The sequence below is a fragment of the Mus musculus genome, chromosome 5, assembly GCF_000001635.26.
Source record: "Mus musculus strain C57BL/6J chromosome 5, GRCm38.p6 C57BL/6J".
Taxonomy (NCBI): Eukaryota; Metazoa; Chordata; class Mammalia; order Rodentia; family Muridae; genus Mus; species Mus musculus.
The window spans coordinates 109,654,562-109,673,649 of NC_000071.6; the positions used below are offsets into that span (position 1 = coordinate 109,654,562).

A 19,088-nucleotide genomic window follows, 5' to 3' on the forward strand; every position below is an offset into this window, starting at 1 on the left:
AAGAAACAGTCGTGCCCTTATTTTAAAGAGTGAAATAAAATTCACTGTCTTACCTAAACCGGTGAGGTTCCTGTAGGTCTCCAGCATCACATCTTTGTAGAGACGCTTCTGTAACACTACATACATAGTGTGTGTGTGTGTGTGTGTGTGTGTGTGTGTACTACAGCCAATCATGCCTGTTTTTTTTTTTTCTAAGTTGATATGAACTACAGACAATTGGGACAAGAAAACCTCAACTGAGAAAATGCATCCAAATGCAGGACTCACAGGCCTGTGAGTGCAGATAGGATCACCATTGCTGCTCAGAGGAACCTGCCTGGAATCCTTAGGACACAGGAACCTAGGGCCGGCCTGGAATGGGAGTCTCCCTGTCTCTTTCTGCACCCAGAGCTGATCCTGTGCCACAGAGCTACATATACAAGTACTACCAGGAGAGAACTGAACTCCCAGGAGCGCCTACATACCTGTCAGCACAGGTAAAACCACCACTTCTCTTCAAATTCCTGGAACAAAAGGGACACTCATAGAGCCATCAGGACACAGTAACCAAGGATCAGCTGGGAATAGAATCCATCTGGTCTCTGCATGCCAGAGCTGACCCAGTATCACAGCTGTCCATACACAAATTCCTCTGGAGAGAATTGGTCTCCCAGGAGTACTGACACACAGGTTTGCAGGAGGGACAGGCCACAGTCAGAGACAGCAAGACCAGCTAACACCAGAGATAACCAGATGGCAAAAGGCAAGCACAAAAACATAAGCAACAGAAACCAAGACTACTTGGCATCATCAGAATCAGTCAGTTCTCCTATGACAATAAACCCTTGTTACCCCAACATACCAGAAAAGCAAGATCTGATTTAAAATCTCTTCTCATGACAATGATAGAGGAATTTAAGAAGGACATAAATAACTCCTATAAAGAAATACAAGAGAACACAGGTAAACAGGTCAAAAACCTTGAAGAGTAAACACAATAATCCTTTAAAGAGTTACAGAAAAATACAACCAAACAGGTGAAGGAACCGAACAAAACCATCCAGGATCTAAAAAATAGAAATAGAAACAATAAAGAAATCACAAAGAGAGACAACACTGGAGAAAGAAAGCCTAGGAAAGAGACCAGGAGTCATAGATGCAAGCATCACCAACAGAATACAAGAGATAGAAGAGAGAATCACAGGTGTCAAGATACCATAGAAAACATTAACACAACAGTCAAAGAAAATGCAAAATGTAAAAAGCTCCTAACCCAAAACATCCAGGAAATGCAGGACACAATGAGAAGACCAAACCTAAGGATAATAAGTATAGAAGAGAGTGAAGATTCTCAACTTAAAGGGCCAGTAAATATTTTCAACAAAATTATAGAAGAAAACTCCCTTAACCTAAAAAAAAGAGATGAACACGAATATGCAGGAAGCCTACAGAACTCTAAATAGATAGGACCAGAAAAGAAACTCCTCCTGTCACATAATAATCAAAATACCAAATGCACTAAACAAAGAAAGAATATTAAAAGCAGTAGGGGAAAAAGGTCAAGAAATATATAAAGGCAGACCTATCAGAATTACACCAGACTTCTCAACAAAGACTATGAAAGCTAGAAGATCCTGGGCAGATCTCATACAGACCCTAAGAGAACACAAATGCCACCACAGGCCACTATAACCAGCAAAACTCTCGATTACCATAGATGGAGAAACCAAAAATATTCCATGACAAATCTAAATTTACACAATATCTCTCTACAAATCTAGCCCTACAAAGGATGATAGATGGAAAACTCCAATACAAGGAGGGAAACTGCACCCTAGAAGAAGCAAGAAAATAATCTTCTTTCAACAAACCCCGTAGCATGTAACCACACAAACATAAAAATAATATCAATGATAACAGGGAGCAACAATCACTATTCCTTAATATCTCTTAACACCAATGGACTCAATTCCCCAATAAAAAGACATAGACTAACAGACTGGATACATAAACAAGACCCAACATTTTGCTGCATACCTCAGTGTCAAAGGCAAACACTACCTCAAACTAAAAGGCTGGAAAACAATTTTCCAAGCAAATGGTCCCAAGAAACAAGCTGGAGTAACTTTCAACCAAAAGTTATAAAAAAGATAATGAAGGACACTTCATATTCATCAAAGGAAAAAATCTACCAAGAAGAACTTTCAATTCTGAACATCTATGTTCCAAATGCAAGAGCACCCACATTCATAAAAGAAACTTTACTAAAGCTCAAAGCACACATTGCACCTCACATAATAATAAGAGACTTGAACACCCATTGTCATCAATGGACAGAACATGGAAACATAAACTAAACAAAGACCCATTGAAACCAACAGAAGTTATGGACCAAGTGGATGTAACAGATATCTATAGAACATTTCATCCTAAAACAAAGGAATATACCTTCTTCTCAGCACCTCATGGTACCTTCTCCAGAACTGACTATAAAATCGGTCACAAAACAGGCCTCAACAGATACAAGATGATTGAAATAATCCCATGCATCCTATCAGATCACCAAGCACTAGGGCTGGTCTTCAATTACAACAAAAACAACAGAAATCCCACATACACATAGAAGCTGATCAACACCCTACTCAATGAGAACTTGGGAAAGAAAGAAAGAAAGAAAGAAAGAAAGAAAGAAAGAAAGAAAGAAAGAAAGAAAGAAAGAGAGAGAGAGAGAGGGAGGGAGGGAGGGAGGGAGGGAGGGGAAGGGGAAGGGAAGGAAGGAAGAAAGGAAGGGAGAGAGAGGGAGGGAGAGAGAGAGAGAGAAAGGAAGAAAGAAAAAGAATTTAAAGACTTTTTAGAGTTTAATAAAAATGAAGGCACAACATACCCAAACTTATGGGACACTATGAAAGTAGTGCTAAGAGGAAAAGTCATAGCTCTGAGTGCCTCCAAAAAGAAAATAGAGAGAGCATATACTGCCATCTTAACAGCACACCCAAAAGCTCTTGAACAAAAAGAAGCAAACACACTCAAGAGGAGTAGATGACAAGAAATAATCAAACTCAGGGCTGAAATCAACCAAGTAGAAACAAAAAGAACTCCATAAAGAATCAACAAAATCAGGAGCTGGTTCTTTGAGAAAATCAACAAGATAGATAAATCCTTGGCCAGACTAACCAGAGGGCCCAGAGACCGTATTCAAATTAACAAAATAAGAAGGAAAGGGGAGATATAACAACAGAAACAGGAAATTCAAAAAAATCTTCAGATCCTACTACAAAAGTATATACTCAACAAAACTGGAAGATCTGAATGAAATGAACAATTTTCTAGACAGAGACCAGGTACCAAAGTTAAATCAGGGCCAGATTAACTATCTAAACATTCCCATAACCACTAAAGAAATAGAAGCAGCCATTAAAAATCTCCTAACCCCCGCCCAAAAAAATCCCAAGACCAGATGGGTTTAGTACAGAATTCTATCAGAAGACCTAATATCAATAATCCTCAAACTATTCCACAAAATAGAAACAGAAGGAACACTACCCAATTCATTCTAGGAAGCCACAGTTTACACTGATATCAAAACCACACAAAGACCCAACAGAGAAAGAGAACTTCAGACAAATCTCCCTTATGAATAGCTATGCAATAATACTCAATAAAATTCTCATAAACCAAATCCAAGAACACATCAAGACAATCACTCACCACGATCAAGTAGTCTTCATCCCAGGGATGCAGGGATGGTTCAATATATGGAAAACCACCCATGTAATCTACTACATAAACTCAAAGCAAAAAACTACATGATCATTTCATTAAATGCTGAAAAAACATTTGTCAAAATTCAATATCCCTTCATGTTAAAAGTCTTGGAAAAAGCATAAATTCAAGGCTCATACTTAAACATAGTAAAAGCAATATACAGCAAACCAGTAGCCAACATCAAACTAAATGAAGAGAAATTTGAAGCAATCCTAATAAAATCAGGGACTAGACAAAGCTGCCCACTCTCACCCTATCTATTCAATATAGTACTAGAAGTTATAGCCAGAGCAATCAGACAACAAAAGGGGGTCAAATTGGAAAGGAAGATGTCAAAATATCACTATTTGCAGATGATATGATAGTATACTTAAGTGACCACTAAAATTCTACCAGAGAACTCCTACAGCTGATAAACAATTTCAGCAAAGTGGCAGGATACAAAATTAACTCAAGCAAATCAGTAGCCTTCCTATAGTCAAAGGATAAATGGGTTGAGGAAGAAATTAGGGAAACAACACCCTTCACAATAGTCACAAACAATATAAATTGGTGTGACTCTGACCAATAAGTGAAAAATCTGTACAAGAACTTCAATTCTCTGAAGAAAGAAATTGAAGAAGACCTCAGATGATGGAAAGATCTCCCATGCTCATGGATTTGCAGGATTAATATAGTAAAAATGGCCATCTTGCTGAAAGCAATCTACAGATTCAATGCAATCCCCATCAAAATTCCAACTCAATTCTTCAAAGGGTTAGAAAGAGCAATTCTCAAATCCATTTGGAATAACAAAAAATCCAGGATAGCGAAAACTATTCTCAACAATAAAAGAACCTCTGGTGGAATCACCATGTCTGACCTCAAGCTGTACTACAGAGCAATTGTGATAAAAACTGCATGGTACTGGTACTGCAACAGACAGGTAGATCAATGGAATAGAACTGAAGACCCAGAAATAAACCCACGCACCTGTGGTCACTTAATCTTTGACAAAGAAGCAAAACCATCCAGTGGAAAAAGACAACATTTTCAACAAATGGTGCTGGTTCAACTGGCAGTCAACTTGTGGAAGAATGCAAATTGATCCATTCTTAACTCCCTGTACAAAGCTCAAGTCAAAGTGGATCAAGGACCTCTACATAAAACTAGATACACTGAAACTTAGAGGAGAAAGTGGGGAAGAGCCTCGAACACATGGGCACAGGGGAAATTTTCCTGAACACAAGATCAATGGCTTATGCTCTAAGATAAAGAATCAACAAATGGGACCTCACAAAATTACAAAGCTTCTGTAAGGCAAAGGACATTGTCAATAGGACAAAACAGCAACCAACAGATTGGGAAAAGACCTTTAGCAATCCTACATCCGATAGATAGCTAATATCCAATATATACAAAGAACTCAAGAAGTTAGACTCCAGAGAACCAAGTAACCCTATTAAAAAAATCAGGAACAGAGCTAAACAGAGAATTCTCAACTGAGGAAACTCAAATGGCTGAGAAATACCTTAAAGAAATGTTCAACATTCTTAATCATCCAGGGAAATGCAAATCAAAACAACCCTGAGATTCCACCTCACACAAGTAAGAATGGCTAAACTCAGGTGACAGTAGATGCTGGCAAAGATGTGGAGAAAAAGGAACACTCTTCCATTGTTGGTAGGATTGCAAGCTGGTACAAAACAATCAAGGTAAGTAGAGAGTGGAAGTGACTTGGGAGGAATAGAAGCGGTGGGGGCAAAGAAGGGAAGAATCAAATATTGTCAGGAGATTGAACCGAGATGTGTAGCAATGGGGGTTGGGAAACTGGGGGTAGCAACCAGAAAGTCCCAGATGCCAGGAAAGCAAGAACCTTCCAGGACCCAACGAGGATGACATTAACTGAAATACACCACAAAGGGGAGGGAGAATCTGTTGAGACCATATCCAGAGATTAGGCATGGTCCCCTGGTTAAGAGATGGGGCCACCCACCCACTCCAAAATTTTAACCCAGAATGCTCCTGTCTAAAGGAAATACTGGGACACAAAGTGGAGCAGAGACCGAAGGAAAGGCCTTTTAGAGACTGCTCCACCTGGGGATCCATCCCACATGCATACACCAAACACAGACACTATTGCAGATGCCAAGAGGTGCTTGCTGACAGGAACCTGATAGGTTCTGCCAGATCTTGATCAATACAGATTCGGATGCCCCCAGCCAACCACTGCACTGAGCACTGGGACACCAATGGAGGAGTTAGGGGAAGGACTGAAGGAGCTGAAGGGGCCTTATTTGGCATCAATTGGAGGGGAAGCCCTTGGTCCTGTGAAGGCTTGATGCCCCAGTGTAGAGAAATGCTAGGGCAGTGAGGCAGGAGTGGGTGGATGGGTGGGGGAGCACTCTCATAGAAGCAGGGTAAGGGGGGATCTAATAAGGGGTTTGCAGAGGGGAAATGGGGTAGAGGGATAACATTTGAAATGTAAATAAAAAACCTAAATTTTAAAAAGAAGACAACATTAATTTTTCTCAAAAAAGACATCATTAGCTAAATGCATTCAGTAAGCTTTGCTTTGGAATTGCTTTATCTTTATAGGAGAACACAGGACATCATTACCTTCCTGTATTTTCACAGAAACATTTCACAGAACACAGGGCAATTCATTATAGCTGAAAGAAAATAACTTTCTATCATATCTTACATAAAAGACAGTAAAATGGAACTGGCAAGATGGCTCAGCAGGTAAGAGCACTGACTGCTCTTCTGAAAGTCCTGAATTTTAATTCCAGGAACCACATGGTGGCTCACAACACCCATTAATGAGATCTGACACCCTCTTCTGGTGCATCTGAAGTCAGCTACAGTGTACTTATATATAGTAATAAAATAAATCTTAAAAAAAAAGAAAGACAGTAAAATGTGCGTGCCTGTGTGTTACTCTTTGTGATAATTACCAGAAGTGTGTTTTCTTTAGCGCCTTAACCAGTACAATGTGAATGCTTGGGTGTTACTCTCTGTGCAAATATCCAGAAGAGTGTTGCATTCAGTGATCCCTTTACATTAAGGAAGACAAGGGGAACGTTTCTCACAATAGAGGTCCTCTTCAAAATGCATTCAGTAAACTCTACTTTGGAATTGCTTTATTTTCTTACAGAACAGAGTATGTCATTACTTTCAAGTATTTTTAACGATATTTCACAGAAAATAGCCCAAGTCGTTAAAGCTAAAAGAATTGTGCTTTAACATAGAAGCTACACAAAGTACACAATAATGTGAATGCTTGGGTGTTACTCTGTGTGCAAATAACTCGGAGAGCAGTCTGTGTAGTGTTCCCATGCACAGTTATTTTTATACATATTAGGTGGTAAACTTGTGAGGTGTTTTTGGTTTTGCTTTTTTGTTTGTTTGTTTTGAGACAGGGTTTCTCTGTGTAACCCTGGCTGTCCTGGGACTCACTCTGTAGACTAGGCTGGCCTCAAACTCAGAAATCCCCCTGCCTCTGCCTCCCAAGTGCTACAATTAAAGGAGTGTGCCACCACTGCCCGGCTAAACTTGTGTTTTTAAGAAGACAACAAGAACATGTCTCATAATAGACATCCTCTTCAGAATGCACTTAGCAAACTCTACTTTAGAATCGCTTTACTTTTATATGGGAACACAGTATGTCTTCACTTCCCTGCATTTTCAGAGAAACATTTCACTGAAAACAGTCCAACTCGTTGTAGCTGAAAGAAACCCATCTTATCGTAGAAGCTAGACAAAACACAGTATAATGTGAATGCGTGGATGTTACTCTCTGTGCAAATAACCAGTAGAATGCTGTGTTCAGTGATCCCATGTACACTTAGCTTTAAACATGTTAAGTAGTAAACATGTGCTCTTAAGAAGACAACAAAAATGCTTCTCCCAATAGACATCGTCTTCAAAACACATTCAGTTCACTTTGCCTTGTAATTGCTTTCTACAGGGAATGGGAAGCCAGTACTTTTTACTTTCCTGTATTTTCACAGAAACATTTCAGAGAAAATGGTGTAATTCATTATAGCTGAAAGAAAAGTACTTTAAATTAGATGATACACAAAAAAGAGTACAATGTACATGCCTAAGTGATAATTAGAAGAGTGTTTCATTTAGTGTTTCTATATATAGTTAGCTTTAAAGCTCTTATGCAGAAAACATATGTTTTTAAGAGCAAAACGAGAATGTTTCTCAAACAGACGTCATCACCAAAACACATTGAGTTCACTCCGCTTTGCAATTGCTTTCTATAGAGAACAGGAACCCAGTATGTTTTACTTTCCTGTATTTCACAGAAACATTCTAGGGAACAGTACAATTTGATATCCTGTAAGAAAAGTACTTTAAATTAGACAACACACAAAATAGAGCCCTAGCTCTAGCCTTAACCTAGCACTATCCATAGTCCTAAACCTAGTCCAAGCCCTAACCCTAACCCTAGCCCTAGCCCTAGCTGAAGCCCTAACCCTAAACTTAGCCCTAACCCTAACTCAAACCTATCCCTAGCACTAGCACTAGCCCTATAAAAAACCTTACCCTTACCCTAGAGTTATCCCTAGAACTAGGTCTATCCCTAGCCCTAACCCTAGCACGAGCCATAACCTAAACCTAACCCTTATCCCTTTACCTAACCCTGTCAACCAACGCTAACTCTAAACCTAAACTTAACCCTAAACTTAGCCCTAGACCTAGCTCCAGGCCAAGGCCCAGGACCAGCCACAAGCCCAGCAACAGCCCTAACCCTAACTTGAACCCTAAACCTACATGTAACCCTAGCCATAGCCCAAGACCTAACCCTAACAGTAGCCCTAACCATAACCCTAACCCAAACCAATCCCTATCCATATACCTAGCACGAGCACTAGCTGTAAACATAAAACTAAACATAACCCAAACACTAGCCCTAGCCCTAGCACTGAACTTAGGCCTAACCCTGACACTAACCCTAAATCCCCTAACACGAAACCTAAACCTAACCCTTAATCTAGCCCTAGCCCTAGCCCTAGTACAAACCCTAAACCTGGCCCTTGACTTAATGCTAACCCTAACCCTAACACTATCCCTAACCCCCAAACCCTAACCCTTTAACCCTAACACCTAAACCGTAACCACTAACCATAACCATAAACCCTGCACCCTAACCCTAACCTCTTACCATAACTCTAAACCCTAACTCTAACCCCTAACCCCTATACCCTAACCCCTAACCCTAACCCTGATTTGCTCTAACCCTCTATCACTCTAACCCTAACTCCCCAACCCTAACCTCAACCCTAAAATCTAACCTTAACCCTAAAACTAATCCCCCAATGCTACCCTAAACCCTAACCCTAATACCAAAACCCTACTCCTAACCCTAAACCTAACACTAACCCTTAACCCCTAACTCAACCCTAACCCATATAACCCTAACCCTAACTCGACTAACCCTAACCACAACCTTAACCCTCTAACCCTAACCCCCTAACCCCAGCCCTAACCCTAAGCCCCTAAACCTAACCCCTAACCCTAACCCTAATCTTACCTAGCCCTCTCCCCTAGCCCCAACCTTAACAACCCTGATCCTAACAACACTAACCCTAACCTTGTAACTTCTAACCCTAACCCTTAACCCTCTAACCCTAAAGTTTTGTTACATCTAAAGAGAATTTAATATTTATATATTAATATAAATAATTTAAAAATATGTTCTGACATTTTCTAAACACAATTTCTGGACTTTGAAAATGTTTAAACCCCCACCCCAATTGTCAGTTTTTCAAAAAAAAAAAAAAAAAAAAAAAAAAAAACCTTACCTGCTGATATTAACTAAGAATGAGAAAACACCTGACAGAGTGAAATCATAGCCAGACACATGTCAGGACATTTTCTTCAGTCTCTCATTTGAAATCTGAGGACTTAGAGGACTTGGAAGGAAGATCCAAAGCAATAGAGTAGGGGGAGGTGGGCTTACCTGGAAAAAGGACATGGATTCAAGAACATGAACATTTTTACAACATACTTTAAAATGCAAGCCCACACAGATTTCTGCAATATTTCATTTTAAACACCAGAGGCAGAAGACCCGTGGATCCAGCACTTTCAGGTAGGATCACAAGCTGTTGTAGTCACGTGATTCATTTCCTTGTATTATGGGAGCCACTGCGTTTATGGTTTACTACACCTTGGCACGTGTCTAACATCAAATGCATAGTTAATTATGTTTTGTTTTATGCTGTGCTCATTTGCATAACAAGCACCTTAGTTCCTTTCATTTCAAATGTAACTAGCCTTTTATCATCATCCCATCTTATTATTATAATTATTGTTTATTTTATAAGAATTTTCATTTGTTTACAAGACTTATTAATTTCTGGTTTGCCATGTTCATAGTGTAATTTATTTTCACTTCCATCATTAATGGTCGGCTGAGAAGGAGGCAGTGGGGCTGAGGTTGTGTATGGGGCCCAGGACATGGACAAAGCTGGGATCCTCTGATCTGGACTCTACAGCACTGCAGACATGGGCTCGCACATCTATTTTGTTAGCTCTCTAACAAAATATATTGTTCTTTAAAACGGAATTACCTTTAATCTTCCTTTTCCCTTAAAGATATGAGGCAGTCGTTTTTCCTAGACACAAATATTATTCTCATGTTTTCTAAGAACTATACAAACTTTCACTTTGAAATCTTTAATGATTTACGTAAGAGAGCATGTTCTGTGATCCGCTGTGTTCATGCTCTGCTTCCTTCACTGTCTTGGCAGCAGGTTGCTCTGCTGTATTTTTTTTTTCTTTAGTTTTGCTCTTTAGATGTTTTCTGAAGATGAGAAGGTGGAATGTTTCATGTTTGGAATGCTTGTTTGCAAAAAGACTCTATCCTTACATCTTACAGCATATGGATGAAGAAAAAAGAACAACTACTTAACATTTATCAATTAGATATCTTCATACATACTCTGCTACTCACACCATCATTAGCTGTAGATAAGAAATGAAAAGATTTTACTTTCGTCTAGAATAGAAGAATGTGAACCAACATCCTTAACTTAGTATTGGTTACAGTGCTGATTACAACCATCATATATTTGTTAAATTTTACAAAAAAGAGAATTACATGACACTTAATATCAAAAGGATGCCTCATGTAAAAGAAATTACCTTACCCTACCTAAACATTTTGAGTTCTAAGAGCACATTTAAACCCCTTTTTTCTGTTTGTCAGAAAATAGCTAGTAGGTAAGCCTAAGTTACTGATAACCTAAATCATTAAACACCATCAAATAGAAAAAAATGGCTTAATTTCACTTCACATTATATATTGGGCAGTTTATAGTTATATCATATAATGTATAATGACATTAACAAATCATAAATTATAAAAATGATTCTGCCCCTTCTAAGAGAAAAACAAACACCAGTAATCTTGGGAAATGATGGCCGGAAAAAAGCCACTGAAAACGACCAATAGAAAGCTATAAGTTAGATGACCATGGAGACAGAACTGGAAAGAAAACAGCCTAAGAAAAAGCCCAGGGTAGGAGCAAATCACTTTTAAAAGGTTAAAAAGAGAAGAGAAACAAACACGACCATCTTTTTTAAGGGGCACCAATTGGCAGACACAACAACGTCTAAATTGTACTTCAGATTCTACCCAACAGTATCCTGCATACAGATAGGCTATCTACACCAAGTTACATTATAACATGATCTAACAAGTCCTTCCCTGTCAATGTCTCACAGCTCTGTCAGGAGCCATAATGGGACAAGCTAATAACTAGCAGGTGATCATCCTGAAGTGGCCTGCCTCGGATTATTATCTAATATGCAACAGGTGAGCCCTCATTAAGCAAGGCTGTAAGGGACTAACTTTAGGAAGATTCCTGCTATTAATATGCTTTGCCTGTTATTATTAAAACTATATAACAATCACTAAGTAGGAGCACACAACCTTTGAAGCAGATCTCTGCAGATCCATGAAGATGTACTATCTTGTAGTGATGCTATATAGACAAATAGATGACTTAAGTCTTAATGATGATCCTATAAGGATTCCTAAAATTGTATCTGTGATTATTAAGCTCTTTTATAACGGGGCTGCTATTAGGTCCTTTTCTGGTAGTCAAAGCTGCAATGAGAACTCTGCCAGTCTCCCAAGTGTCACTAGTTAATTGCTCTTAGATGATAACCAGACTTTTTCCTACCCAGAGCACATTCCAAGAGGTTGCAAAACAATTAACCAAGGTCATTAAAAGGCAACTAACGATTTATTGTAGGTCCTAGGTCAGAAGATAAAATACTGACTGGGTTTAACTATACAAAACTTCACTAATAAGTTAATTACGGTTTTAAACCTTCAGTGAACCTGTGGAGCTCAGACAGATGATGGATATTTAGCCAGATAATTACTCCTAATGGATATGCATGTAAACATTTGCTGTTGTAAACTTCTATTTCAATTTATGGTTTGATTTATTGTGTGAACTTGTGATGAACTTTGTAACATGTGATCATGTACTCTGACAGATGTATAAATACTGAGGACAAAGAGAAGCGCAAGAATCAATAGAGAGCTAAGATCAATAGAGGAGACTTTTTGCTTTCCTCACTTAGACTAGATTCTATTCCCTTTCCTCACTAGAGAATTTTTCCCTTTACCCACTTAGGATCTTTCCGCTTTTCCCCTTAGATAGCTTTCATAGGAAACTCTTTACAACTTGGTAATAAATTCTATAATCACTTATCTAAGTGTCTTCTCTTCCTGGGACTTCCAACTAGCAGGCTGAAAGTTAGAGCCCAGCAGCTCCTGCTGAGATAGAGCAAAGGCTGCAGTGCTCAATCCTCCCCTGTTAGGCTACAGGTGTTAATCGGCTAAGCCAGCAGACTTTTACCCTCAGAAAGAAAGTTTTTAGGACTTTTTAGAGGTTATCATCAGCATTTTAGTATAATCAGAGAGCTAGAGAGCCCGGAGACCCTCAGACTTTAAAGCCATTACCAGAGTCCTACTCTGTGAATCCACTGCTACTCTGGCCTGGAGGCTCCTGACACAGATCACCACCTGCTATTTACATGGAAACAGCAGCAGACAGGACAATGGTCAGCAAGATTCAGCGAATGGTGAAGGATATTTTCAGTTTGTAATATGAAATTTAGGCACCCAGAGGCCTCAGAAGACACAACCTCATGGACAGGTAAGGAGTACATGGTCTTGTGAAAAAGCCCATGAGTTCAATAAGATAAAAATTTGTGAAAACAAGGCTGGAGAGATGGCTCAGCAGTTAAGAGCACTGACTGCTCTTCCAGAGGTCCTGAGTTCAATTCCCAGCAACCACATGGTGGCTCATAACTATCTGTGATGGGATCTGATGCCCTCTTCTGGTGTGTGTCTCAAGACAGCTACAGTGTACTCATATAAATAAAATAAATAAATAATATCGAAAAAATTGTAAAAACAATTTATACTTAAAAATGCAAGCTTATACAGAATTCTGAAATATTTAAATAGAACATCAAAGACAGAAAAGCCAGAGGAGCCATTCAGCTAGCAATGTAAGACTTTCCATTAAAAATATACTGTTTTGAAAGTCACATGATTTCTGTCTTTGAATTATTGGATCCATAGCCCTTTTGGTGTACGAGGCTTATGTATATGTCTGAGATCCCATTTTCAGGTCATTATATTTGGCTAATGATGTTATTTACATAGAAAGCATACTAGCTCCTTTCACTCAACCGTAAATCCTATAGAAGTCTTTATCATTCCTTTTCCATACTGTGATTATATAAGAAGTCTCCTCATTTATCTCGAAGGCACATTTGTTATATTTGTTATGCACTACTTTTTTCACTTAAGCTTGAGAAGGTCAGTTGGCTAGGACTGGGGCAGTGCAGAGCCTGTGTAAGCCTGGGGTCCTGTTGGCTAGATGCTCTATGCAGCACAGCAGACACCAACTCACAGATGCACTTCCCTTCCTCCCGCCTCATGAAATATGTTGCTTTTAAAAACAGAGGAAATTACCCTTAACTCATGACTCTCTTAATTATACATATAAATGGAAGATAATGATTCCTAAAAGTGTCCTGGAGGATTTTTGTCACATTTACATAAATTAAGCTTAACTATTTTTTTTTTAAAGTTTACCATGTTTACAGGATTTTTATTCTCATGAATCATCTCTCAAGGGGAAAGGCCATACATTACTTTTAGTAGTATATCTTAGATTGTCTTAAGATCACAAACAGTAGAACACAGTTCTACTCAATGTGTCAAACAGCTAGAAACACATGATTATATGAATTCAGTTGCTTCTGTGAAAGAGGAGAAGCAGTTAACAATAAAGATTTGGGCCGGGTGGTGGTGGCGCACACCTTTAATCCCAGCACTTGGGAGGCAGAGGCTGGCAGATTTCTGAGTTCGAGGCCAGCCTGGTCTACAAACTAAGTTCCAGGACATCCAGGGTTATACAGAGAAACCCTGTCTCAAAAAACAAACAACAACAACAAAAAAAAAAAAAACAAAAAAAGATTTGGGGACAATAATCAAATAAAGCCATATACACCTATTACACAGGAAAATATAACTAAATGAACCAACAATAGACACAGAAACTGTCAGAAAGACCAAATCTGTTCTGCAGCAACAGTTCAGCATTGGTGTAAAGCTTTTGTTCTGTTTTGTTTTGTTTTGTTGTTTGGTTGGTTGGTTGGTTTTTTGTTCTTCTAGTTGTTGTTTTTCAAGACAGGGTTTCTCTGTATAGCCCTGGCTGTCCTGGAACTCACTTTGTAGTCCAGGCTGGCCTCGAACTCAGAAATCTGCCTGTCTCTGTCTCCCAAGTGCTGGGATTAAAGACATGTGCCACCACTGCCCGGCTGGTGTAAAGAATTTTTAAAAGGCAGGAGGACAGACAAACAAATAAAACTCTGTCTGACAGACACTAAGTAGCAGGCACAACACTCACACAATTTTGTTTCAAACTACACACTGGGACCATGTTGTGCATGCGCATGAGCTGTCTTTATTTCATCAAGTTCTACTGTTCTCTGCGACAGTGAAATAAGTAACTAGAGTGAGACCCTAACTTCAGATGTTTCACTGTGGAAGGTGAGGTTCTCTTTCTAAGCATTGAGGTTAATTCAGGAACCTATTTTTGTCACCAGGGAACGATTAAAGTAACAGAACTTAATTACGAGTTTTGTACTTTGAGGCAGGACTGGAGCCCAGAAACAGCCGGTTTCTGTTACTTTTACTATAGCATAGAGTTAAACATTGTTGTTAACCTGTTATTGTGTTTAATTTATATGTTATCATTAACATTTATGCACAGAAAACAGCATGCATAAAACTGGGAGTTTTATCATGCATTTCCCATGGATAAGGGATTACTAATACTACTGAAGGACAGAGCACAGTACAACAATACACACTGAACACACTTACCAGACTTAATGTGTTTATGCATACACACAGTACAAAAGGAGAACATGGAAGCCATTATTTAATTAAAGCCTCCTTAGTAAATGTGGTTTTTTATATATACAATTTTCAGCCAACCAAAGCTTAGGTACCAAAATATTTTTAGTTAAAGCTGTTTTCTATGAGAATATTTCTACAGTGAGATAATCTCTATAAAGCATGGAACACAAGTCCTGGCACATAGAGTTCAATAAGTGTTAGTAATTTTAATGTTAATTAAGTGTATTATGTAAGTGGGTGCCTTAGGAATCAGAGTAAACAAAGTACAAATACTCCTCTTGATTGCTCAAGGTCATCATAAATATTAATTTCTCAACGAGGCTATGATCAAAAGGACATTTTGAAAGATACCAAGAATTCTGGGGTTGTTGTCTCCTGCACAAAACAGCTCCAATGTGAGGGAAGGCTAATGATGAGAATGGCCATCAGCTAACTACTACTCACTCTATCAAGCTGCCAGTTCTTATGACTGTCAATGTACCTGCACTGGCTATTTCTCATCTCACAATTTCCTAACAATAAGCATCCTTGAGCTGAAACACTAAGCCAATTAAATATTGGACATACATACAAAGAAGGACTGGTCTATTTTACCTACCTCAACCCATTTCCTGATTCTTCAGAAACCTTTTAGCTTCCAGAGTGAAGTCTGTGAGTGTATTCAGTTGCGATGCTGCATTCATATAACAGCAATCAAGAGGTTAAGGCAAGAGAACTGCAAGCTTGAGGCCAGCCTGAGCTACATAGTGATACTCTGTCTCATAAAATAAAATAAAGGAACAGTTCAAAGGCCCACCTGCCCTCAGAACTTTCCCATGCCCTCAGTTTGAATCCAAGGAAAACCTAACTAAGATGGTCCCCAAAATCAAGTGGGTAGTGTGTCTTCATTGGAGTTTCTACTGTCATGAAGAGACACCATGGCTGTAGAAACTCTTATAAAGGAAAATACTTAGTTAGGGCTGGCTTACAGTTCATATGTTTAGTCCATTATCATCATGGTGGGAAGCACGGTGGCATGCAGGCAGACATGAATGGTGCTAGAGAGCTAGCTTAGACTTCTACATCTGGATTAGCAGCCATCAAGAAGAGAAAGGAAGCATCTAGGCCTGGATTGAGCATCTGAAACTCAAAGCCCACCCCACAGTGACAAACTTCCTTCAAAAAGTCTTCACCTCTTAGTAGTGCCACTCCTTATGAGCCTACAAGGGCCATTTTCATTCAGACTGTCACGGGTAGGAAGACACTGCATACCTTAAAATATGTGTATGATGGTTAGCCACTGTCCATGTAGAGGAGTGGAGGGAGGCACAGCGTGGAGAACGTGCAGACTGAATGTATATGGGCAGGTATGACTTCAAGACTAGAATACTTTAAGTAGTTTGCTCAAATGTCCACACATCCCTTCCTTTATCCCTACCCTTTAGAATGCGGAGTTGACACTTAAGATTCTAGAGAAATAAAAGCCCCGATACTGCTGTGCTGGACTTGTGGTAGATGCTTGCCTAGCCTAGCCTTTCTCTCTTGTTCTTTCAGCCACATCCTTTAATCGCATCTTCTGAGAAAAGACTTATGCGTTTGATTCTTCTGATCACCCAGGCACAGGCAGAAAGGAGGAAGGGCCATGGAGAACTGTCCACTATTGATAGTAGGAGTCTTGTGGAACCTGGTCATTTCTGTTCCTGCTGAGGATGCTATTTTAAAGAGATCTCTTCCCCACAACTGAAGCAGATTGTCACATGTAAGACGTAGCCCAGCAGCTGGTGTATCAGTGACATGTCATGGCGTCACACTACACATAGGCACAGGGGACTTCAGAGATTATGGAGGTGGAAGAAGAGACTGTTGGTGAGTAGTAGGTGTGAGAATTACAGTCCCTTGTTTCCACCGGGATTTCTGTTATTTCTCTTCCTCAGTACTAAATGACTCATTCCCACTGTTTCATTTCTTCTTTGTTAAAGTTTTTGGTTTTTCCTGTTGAACTTGTTTTATAGGATGCAGCATTCCCAGAAAAGTCTATTTTCTAGCGTCACCTTGTGTGCAGGACACCTTAAGTAGGACACAAGTGGAAGACAGAGCTGAGGGTACCCCTTGGTGGATTCTACTGAATCTAATTCATATAATGAGATAATGATTAAACCCTGTCTTGAAAAACAAAACAAACAAACAAAAAGACTAACTCTAAGAAAGGTGCTATACTGTGTACAGTAAATTTCCTTTAAACAAATGTTCATGTGTAGTGCTTATTTTATTAGAAAAAAAATTATAATAGTTTTATAAATAATTTAATAGTTATATATAAATACATTTTTAAAATAAAAGATTCAAAATAAAAATTAAATTTAAAAGAAGTTTCCATGGTTTTTTAACAAAAATAATTGTTTCCAGGTGAGTGAATCTTTGAAGCACATTTTCAGTATTCTATTTCCAATGTGATCAGTACTCTATTTGAGGATAGGATGTGCAAACTTGCACAATTACATATATTTTGCATGAATATTCTTTCACACAAAAGGGAATATTATGATCTGTACTTTAGGTGCTAATTAAAGCATGTAGGTAGCATACCATCTTATTCAAATAGCCATAGAGTCTTTTGCCACCTCAAATTTCACCTACCTTCTTAGGGAGGGAAGACAAGAATTCTCCTTATTTGGGGGGCAAGGGTTTTGAATTTTTATTCTTTTTTATTATTATTAAAGATTTATTTATTTATTTATTTATTTATTTATTTATTATTTAATATGTACAGTGTTTGGCCTGTAAACCAGAAGAGGGCACCAAGATCACATTAAAAATGGTTGTGAACCACCATGTGATTGCTGGAAATTGAACTCAGGACCTCTGGAAAAGCAGTCAGTGCATTCAACCTCTGAGCCATCTCTCCAGCCCATTTAAAAAAAAAAAAAATGCTTATTTTATTCATGTGAGTAGACTGTAACTGTCTTCAGACATACCAGGAGAGGGCATCAGAGCCCATTACAGATGGTTGTGAGCCACCATGTGGTTGCTGGAAATTGAACTCAGGACATCTGAAAGAACAGTCAGTGTTCCTAACCGCTGAGCAATCTCTCCAGTGTGTTTTTATTCTTAACATAATTTTCCAGTATCATTGTATCCATAACTTAGGTATTAAATTTAATTTTTCAATAATGAACAAATTTGTAGTAACTCAAGATGACTAGAAGGAAGAAATAGGCATTGTACTTGACAACACTTTTCAATAGCAGGCTCTGTTAACTGGGAATGTGTGTATCTAAAAGCTGCTCTCTTAATTTGCTGATACAAAATTAATTGCTGAGCACACTCCAGAGAAATAACACTTTTTAATTTAATGTTTCCTAGTACAAATTTCAGGAAACAAGACATTGAAAAGGTTGTTTCTCTGTATATTGTTCTTACTGGAAGTTATATGGTCAATAAGTAATACTGAGCACCCACAACAATGTAGTGGAGTTAAACTACACTCAATGCATGTAGAGCTGTGTAGTAACAGCACAGAACCCAGACACATCCTCCTTACACTGTAGGTAAGTTCAGATGTTTTACATATTCAAAACAATATTGATCCTAAGAAAACACAATGAATTATTAGGAAATCATGATCTCTGAATGCACAGTAAAGACCAGAATTCATTACCTGCTCATCAGGTAACATTACCAAGGAGAAACAGTGCAAGACCTCAGAGACCAATCATAGTTCATGTTTTGTATGATGAAGAAGAACACGGGAGGGAAACCTTTAAGGAAAACCCACAAGACTTTTCTTACCAGAGCCATCACTAACATATCCAAAGGTACTCTGGTCATTTTGTGTTCTTCCTATGAACCTTCTAAGTTCTGAAGAAGCTTGGAATTAAACATTTCAAAAACTAATAGTCACATAACAATGATC

At 38.7% G+C, this 19,088-nt stretch overlaps 1 pseudogene; it reads right to left on the minus strand.

The window, feature by feature from the left end:
• Vmn2r-ps23 (vomeronasal 2, receptor, pseudogene 23) overlaps nucleotides 1-19,088 on the minus strand; it is a 153,426-nt pseudogene that overhangs the window by 76,540 nt on the left and 57,798 nt on the right.